This window comes from Zonotrichia leucophrys, chromosome 2 (genome assembly GCF_028769735.1).
Source record: "Zonotrichia leucophrys gambelii isolate GWCS_2022_RI chromosome 2, RI_Zleu_2.0, whole genome shotgun sequence".
In the NCBI taxonomy this organism is placed as follows: domain Eukaryota; kingdom Metazoa; phylum Chordata; class Aves; order Passeriformes; family Passerellidae; genus Zonotrichia; species Zonotrichia leucophrys.
In genome coordinates this window covers 61,479,219-61,487,315 of record NC_088171.1, presented here as the reverse complement: position 1 = coordinate 61,487,315, position 8,097 = coordinate 61,479,219, and the positions used below count along the sequence as shown (strand labels likewise).

At 39.6% G+C, this 8,097-nt stretch overlaps 1 long non-coding RNA gene across 1 annotated transcript; it reads left to right on the top strand.

Moving 5' to 3' along the window:
* The first annotated feature begins 711 nt into the window (after positions 1-711).
* LOC135444059 (uncharacterized) lies at positions 712-4,414 on the top strand. The gene is made up of 3 exons (XR_010439160.1): positions 712-805; positions 1,995-2,082; positions 3,601-4,414. It is a non-coding gene; the product is annotated as an uncharacterized LOC135444059 (long non-coding RNA).
* Positions 4,415-8,097: the final 3,683 nt, after the last annotated feature.

Here is an 8,097-nt window from a genome sequence, read left to right as displayed (position 1 = left end):
AGTGCACTGAACGAGCAGCGTGTGGAGCACAGAGGTGGAGGACTTGGCACAGGGATTAAATCTGGACATGATTTCTGAAAGGTTTCCTGAAACATCAAAGAAAAGAAAAGTTCAAAGCCTGAGGTTAAAAAAAAAAAAAGAAAAAAAAAGCTAAAGTGAACTGAAATAAAACAAAATCCAACCTTTGAGGTAAATGGAATTCCCCTATATTTGTCTTTCCCTACCTGCTAGGAATGTTATGGCAGGATTTCCAAATGTGAGGCTTTTTCTTTTCAACATTACAGAAGGGAAAAAATGGGATGGGAGGAGAGGTGATTTGGGTTTTCTTTGTTTTCTTCAAGACATTTTTCCTTTCCTTTGGCATGAGCAACTTCTTCCATCACTCCTTAAGTCCACTATATTTGTTAGACCTGTGGGTTGCTTTTAAACAACCTCATCACAGAGTAGCTTTTTGTTATCCTAAAACATCACTTTCCAGGCATGCTGTGTAGGCTGCTTGCCTTCACAATGTGCACAGTTTTTCATGGCTTCTGTGCTCAGGTTAGGGAGAGCAGCTACTGCTTTCTGACCCCTCTTCCTCCCCTCTTCCCCTTCCCAGAGCCCCTGTGTGTGCTGAGGATGCAGCACAGCTGAAGAGCCTCCCTAGCCCTTTAATACTGCCTGCAGATGAAGGAGGCAAGTCACATTTTTAGCTGCTGTGAAGAGGTCTGATTTCTTTGTTGTGGACACTGTTGAGTGTGTTTTACTGGTAAGAGGTTAGAGCATGGCTAAAGGGTTAGAAACCTGAGCATGATACAAACCTTGGGTAAGTGCAGCTTTAAAGGTTCTTCTCCCTCTCTGTGTCTTCTGCTCTTTTTCCTGGGGTTGTTAATCAGCCCAAACTAGCCGGTATAGCTAAAATGAACATATTAACAAAATCTTTGCCACACATTTGTTTCTACTCCTGCTTTCCAAGCAACCTGTGGGGCCTGTGGACTACATGCCATTCTGCCAAAATATTTTAAGCATTAAGCCATTCCTTTGGGTGTTGGTGTTTATCTGAGAATATATGCTCTTAATCTCCAAGTGTGGCAAATTTATTTTTATGTTTTGTTACATAAAAATTTTTTCAAATCTGAAAACTTGCCTTGCATAAATGTGCAATAACACACTTAGACTTGGCCCCTGAGAGGGGCTGGCTGTAGTCAGGTGGTTGTTTAACAACTTGTCAAGGAGAAATGGAGTGCCAGTGGAAGGTGAAGCCTTGAGCTGGCTGGGGAGCTGCACTGTGGCTGCTGCCTCCCTCCTGTGTGTTTCCTGCACCAACTCTGCTCCATGTCTCTTCCTGTGGGGAACACACCAAGGGCACAGTGCATGGAGGCAGAAAGGGGAGAAGGGAAGCTTGTGCTGCTAATGCTGCTCCTCAGGAGCGAAGCTTGGCCAGTTTGAAGTCAGGAATGATGTGTTTGTGCTCACAGACTGGGAACCTTGGTGGCTTCATTTCAGGTCCTGCATTCCTTTAATAAACCAGGTGCTTATAACTCCTGTATCTCAGCATCACCTGATGCTGCTCATAGGGGAGCATCATGTGCTCATCTCGAGCTCTGGTCTCTTTGCTGTACCCCTTCATATCTCCTCTGCTTGCCCTCAGTTGTGCCACAAATGACTGTATGAGGGTGATGACAGTTCTGCAGCATTCCTGATTGTGCATGTGTGCCAAAGCCTACCACAATTGTCCCTATGATCCCAGGGAGCAGAGAAATGAAATTATTGAGTTGCAATGCTGTGTGGGTCCAGCTCCAGCATATTCAAACTGTGTGTGGCTTATTGTGATGTATGTGTGTAATTGCTAACTGGGTCTTCATGGGGTGGTGCCCTGAAAATCGGCTGCTGCCATTTTCTCTTTGATTAGTCTTCTCTCTAATTTAAAAGAAGTCTTCCCTTGAGGGAGGTTTTTCTTCATTTATTTTGTTAATGGATGATTTTTTGAATTATAAACTTACTTCTCTGTGCAGAGCTTAGAAAAAAGAAATGGACTGACAGAACTCTAAATATTCCTGCTAAACCCAAGTCTGACAATACTCAAGTTTAAAAAGGAAAGAGGTAAAAAAAAAATAAATCTGAAAGTCAAGTTTGATTCTGGTCTTTTCTTGCAGATTTTAAAATGTTTCTGCCAAGAGAAATGACCGCAGTAGTGTATGAAGCTATGGAAAAAACAGCTGAATTTTTTTATATGCTGATGCTGTTATAATATCTAGTCCCCTCTGCTGAAAACATAAGTTAGGGAAATGTGTGCATGGAAGTTCAGAAATAAATACCTGGACTTCTTTTAACATGTAAGCATTCAGAATATATAGAGATTACCTTGATAGATATGCTTTGTTCTTTAAATGAATTGGTGAAATTTGGCATGCTTCTTAAAGAGGCCTTTTGCCAGTCTTTTCCCATATTCTTAGCTCATGCCTTTACATAATGATGTGATCCATGGTGGGCAGGAATAATTCAGCCTAACGATGAATAATGGTAGCATTTGTGGTCAACTGGTCATGACTTTCTCATTTGAGCATTTCTCTTTGGGAACTGTGTCTTTGAGTCATGAGACTTGCAGTAATGTCAAGAGAGAGAGCAGCCCAGAATCAGGCTGGGTGAGAGAGAAAGGGGACACTTGTTTTCCAGGGTCCACTGTGGTGGAGGATGGAATTAAAGAAAAAAAAGAGCCTTACTTGGTATACTGGTAGCTTTACAATCCTTTCTTTGTAACACTTCCTCCTCTCCCAAGTACTTCTGTACTTCTGTGTTTAAATCAATGTATGTCTACAGTTCTGTGCACAAGACCCACTGGAATCTCAGTGAGGGAAAAACAACCTGCAGGAAAGGAGGTGGTGGGAGTAGAGAAGGACAGGGAAAGCACCAAGTTAGGGGGAATTTATTGGTAGCCTAAAATAAGCAAATGCAGAGAAGAGCAGATGGTTTTTAAACACACTGGAATCAGACATTCTACTCCAGATTTGAATCCTCCTGGGCAGAGGAAGGGGGATATGTTGGTAAACCTGGGGATCAGTTTTCAATGGAGGCAAGATGTAAACACTGCCTGAATGACCTACTTCCATCATGCCTCATCTGTGTCATTTCTAAGTCCTGAGTATTAGGTAAATATGAAAGTTAATTACACAGAGATATATTATTCATTGATAAGTAGAGAGGGATGTGTGAAAAATGCAGAGTTCCCCGCTACAACTAAAATAGGCACTGGTGGTAGCTGTGTATAAAAATAGTCTGGACACTATAGCTTTGATTAAAGTTGGGTTTGAAGTACTGTGATTGTGCTGATTAGATGTGTAGGATGTACCTGATTTCTGTTGAAGTAAAAGATGTGTTTACAGGAAGATGAATAAATGGCAATGCAGTATCTGTGATTCAAGGGAGAAGAATTATTAATGTTCCGATGACTTTTGCAAACTGAAAGTCCTGGAAGTTGGTTGTGGTCTAAGAAAACCACAAGCACTCAGGCTTGGTTTAAATTAAATCTCTCTGAATTTGAATGAATGTATGACTAGGAATCCAAATACTATGGTGATAGAAGAGCTGACACTCTTTCCATCCTTCGGATATCATTTACAGGACACTGGAGATGGTGGAAGAACCAGAAAGCTACACTGCTTTTTCATGGTGTAAACTACTGCTGAAAATCAAAAAGAAGAAGAAAAAAGCCCTTGATTTGTTGTTCTGAATAAAGTGACATTAAGAGAACATATGCTTCCTTTTCACATATTACTTAAGAGATTCTGACACTGTGTCCAAAGCAACTCCATCTTCAAGGGGGAAAAAAGAAAATCATGCCAAATCTGATAGTCTTCTGATGTGTTCCATTAGTTGTGGATTTCTACAAGGATTTTTCAAACAAAAAATTAATTATTATAAACAGCAATGGCTTTACTCAAGATGCCACAAATAAGGTAACAGAAGCATGTCAAAGTGGTACAGTTTGAGCTGAAATCTAACTATTCTACAGCAGCGGAAAGGGTTGAAGATAACCTTGTTCATCAGAGGTATATTAGAAATTATTTGTAACAGCAGCTCCACTATTTGACCCATGCTTTTCAGAGAAGTTTAGAAAAGTATTTTCACACAGTATGTGCCCAATTTTTTTTTTAATTAACCTCTGCACTTTATTTAAGTTCTGTAAAAGTTTGTAACTAGAGACTGCAGACCAGCTGCCCATCCAAAGTAAGCAGCAAAGTTAGATGGAGGAGAAGAAATGAAAACCAGATTAAGCTGCTAGAATATTTTTTTTCATTTGAATTAATTTGAGGGCCTATATGGTTTGATTCAATACAAAAACAGTGCACAGTGTGTGGAGAGAACACAAAGAATACACACAGTAATTATTTACCTGAGAAATTTGTATAAAGAGTTGTGGAAAAAAGGAGAAGGAATAAAGGTGTTAAGTAGATTCTGTTACAATTAAAATAAAAGTACATGAAGTTTTACTTAAATTCCTCTAATTTTGCTTTTTATTTGAGAATGGTGTGAGAATCTTGATTTTAATCTGGACTAGCCTAAAGGAGCTGCATTATTTCAACATGCTTTTACTTTCAGGCTCTGTAATATGGTAGTCTATTACAAGAGAAGAATCACAGCCTAGAAACAGCAAATGTTCCCTTGATGAACCAAAGTTTTTATTGACACCATGGAACGCTTTCCCCAAGCAGGCAATTCAGCTTTTCAAAATAATTCCTGTAACGATGGATGGTAACATTTACATGCACAAAATGAATAATTCCACACTTAGGATGAATTTAGAGCTGCTGTAGTGGGTTTAACTTCTTTGCATTCAAATTATTTGCACATGCCTGTGTCATGGCAGAGTGTGATTGCCTCAGCTTTTCAAAGTTAGATTGCTGACGATACTGAAGCAAATATTTTGGAAACATGATTCCTAATCATAGAATTCCTTTTCCACCAAGGATGTGGCTTTGATCAATTATTTATTTACCTGTCCTCAAACATATTTACACTTTCCAAAACCTTTCTTTGCTCAGTTTGTGCCCAAACTGCATGCCCTTGTTACCAGCTTCTGCAGAAAGTCTGAGGGAAGTGGCAGCTGCAGTTCTGTGCAGCTCCAAAAGATGAAAAAACATGAAGGAAACAAGCATGAGATTTGATTTTTTTATCTCCTTTTATTTTGTGAGTGTTCACTACATTAGAATATCCTCACCAGTAACCCTCCTGCAGCTATCAAATGTCTCAGCTTTGTTTTAGTGCTTAACCAGCTGTAAAAGATGTTTTATTGCCTTATGTATCCTTCCACCATTCAAGTAAATCACTTCAGTGTTGTATTATAGATGACTGTAAAAAGGAGATTTTTTTTTCCAATTACAGTGACTAGTGGCCAGGTATGCACACAAACCAGCATATTTGGAGCAAGCAGCAACCTGTCCTGCAGTTATTTAGTTATTTGAGAGAGGGGAGCATGCACTCATTACCCCATGAGCAATGCAGCAATCTGCGTGCCCTGCTGCTGAGGACCAGCTGGCTGCTGGGTGCTATCAGAGCTGCTTGCCAGCAGGCACGGCTCATTGAGAGCCTTGTTGCAGGATATAACATCTTTGCAGTCAATTAACAATGCTGCTCTTTAAAAAGGTCCAGATCCTTCCTGATGCAGCAAAGCGCTTCGATATATGTTCAAAGTTAAACGCTTGATTAAAGTTTTGTGTAGTGAAGATGTGAGGTCTTGTGCTTGAGGTTAAACAGGTAGGCATATTTCCAAATCAGGGCCTGACATGTTATGATTCTTAGAAGTTTCCAGGAATCTTGAATATCCTGAAATACTGACTGTGATGATTTCCAAGTTGAGTAAAACCTACAACTGAAAAACAAAATCACAACATGTGACTGTGAGGCATGCAGGAAAACCTTTTAAAATCTATATCTGGTCATCATTGATACTTGTCTTGCCAAGGAAATGCTAGTAGACTGTTTACATTTTTGAAACCCTCAAATAAATTAAAGAAATGACACTGGAATCCCACTGGAGACCCACTGGAATCTCAGTGAGGGAAAAACAACCTGCAGGAAAGGAGGTGGTGGGAGTAGAGAAGGACTTGTCGTCTGGAAATGGTGAAAAAAATATATTTGGTAAAATGAATTTATTCTTTGAAGAAAGAAGCAATGAGAGTAAGTGAATTGTTATGCACTTCCTGACTGTAATATTTCTCACTGGACAGGGTTGTATGTTGTAGTCTGCTTCCTGTGGCCAAGTAAAGGAATGAGTATTAGGAAGACCAAAATTCAAGCTTTTGCCTTAGCATTTTATGTAACTTTCCCATGCTTATTTTCTATTGTATGACATCTGCTCAGTTATTGTAATGTCCTACTGATAACTCACTGCAGTAATAGGCAAATGTCTTTGCTCTAGTTCAGTGGGTCAACAGCAGAATCAAAGATAATCTCTCACCGATTGTGAGTTATTTATTAACATAACCACTCTGCTGCTTCTGGATCAGATCTAAACAGCTTACTATGAGACCTGGACTTGGGATTTTCTATAACAGTGTGTTGGATTGTCAGAGCTCACTGCTTCATCTTCTGCAATATCTCATCTTCTTGTATCTCCACTAAAAAAGTGCAAAATTCCAGCTGACTGCAATGAGTGTAGATTGAAACCTCAAATAATTTTTAAAGAACTTGTGATTTCTGGTGAAGCATCCTATGGATGTGGACTGTTCCATACTTCCTCTTATTTACTTTGTCCTGTTTGAGAACAAGTTGAAATAAACTTTCTGGTGTGTGTGTGACACCTTACTTGTATGTTTCCAACTTTAGTTCTCAGTCTGATTTGGGTTGGAGCATTATTTTGCTTTTAATTTAATATTTGGATCCAAAACTTTAAATGAGAGAGCCAAAACAAACACATCTCCTGTACAGAGACTGTCTAGAAGTAGCTGGAATTGGATCACAGCCTGTAAGGCAGGCACAGCACCCTTGAGATATGTCATCCATGCCCATGGAGCTGGTTCTAGCTGCCCTGGACACCTCTGGGGATGGGGATAATGGCTTCTGGCAGTCCAAAAGGTAAGGCAGCAAGTCAGATCCTAGAGGGTCTGCCTTTGGTTTCCACTCTCAGATTCACTGGATCTGTTCAAGGGTAAGACTCAAGGATTTCACAGATTATCATGTTTCTGATAAGTGGGGGAAATTTTGGGTTTAGTTGGTGCAGTGCTTGATCACCTCAGAGATGCAGGCTCTGAAAACAGTGAAATTCAGAACTGAGGCAAACCCTTCTACAAGACCAGCCCTCAAATTCCATATCCGCCACAGCCCACCAGAAATCTGATGTTCAGTGACAGCCCTGCCTTTCTTTTCCTTGCCCCAAACTTCCATGTTATTTCAGATGTAGCAGTTAGGGTTCAGTGATAGATGCTTCTTTAGGTGAAAGCATTTGCAGCAAAATGTCCAGCCCCTTCCAGGAATGGGGCTGAACCTGAGCTGGGAGGCTCCATCAGAAAATGGGCAACTTTGGAACAGTTCAGACTATGTGGGAACTTTGCCACTGATCAAATGTAAATAATTCTGCTCAGACTCTAACAGCTGAGTTGAAGCAGAGATTTTGAAAAGGAAGAACTTGGATCACAATTTTATGGCTATCTCTAAAATATTTTATTGCTGGTTTATGACACCAAAGTGTAAATTATGGGGCTTTAAAGAGTTGCATTGTGAAGGTTTTATCCTTTGCTTATGTACAGAACATAAATACTACTGTTTCGTTTTCAGGGAAATTAAATACATATTTTTTTAAGTGCTGTTGAGGAAGCCAAGAAGGTTATTAAGAAGAACACCTTACTTTTTTTTTTTTTTTAATGTGTTGAGACTGGCTTTTTTAATGAGTTGATAATGAGTAATTATTTTCAGTCAACTGATGTATGTCAGATAATTGAAAAGAAGGAAGGGGAATAAGCATGTGTTGCATGCTTACAAATGCCATTACAATGGAAATGGTGTGTCTAATACCATGTAGATCAGTGAAGAAATGTCTTCTATTACATGACCTGTTGCAGAAAAATATCTGTTGGAAGCACAATTTCTCAGGTCTGAAACAAGCCTTTTATAGTTTGTGTG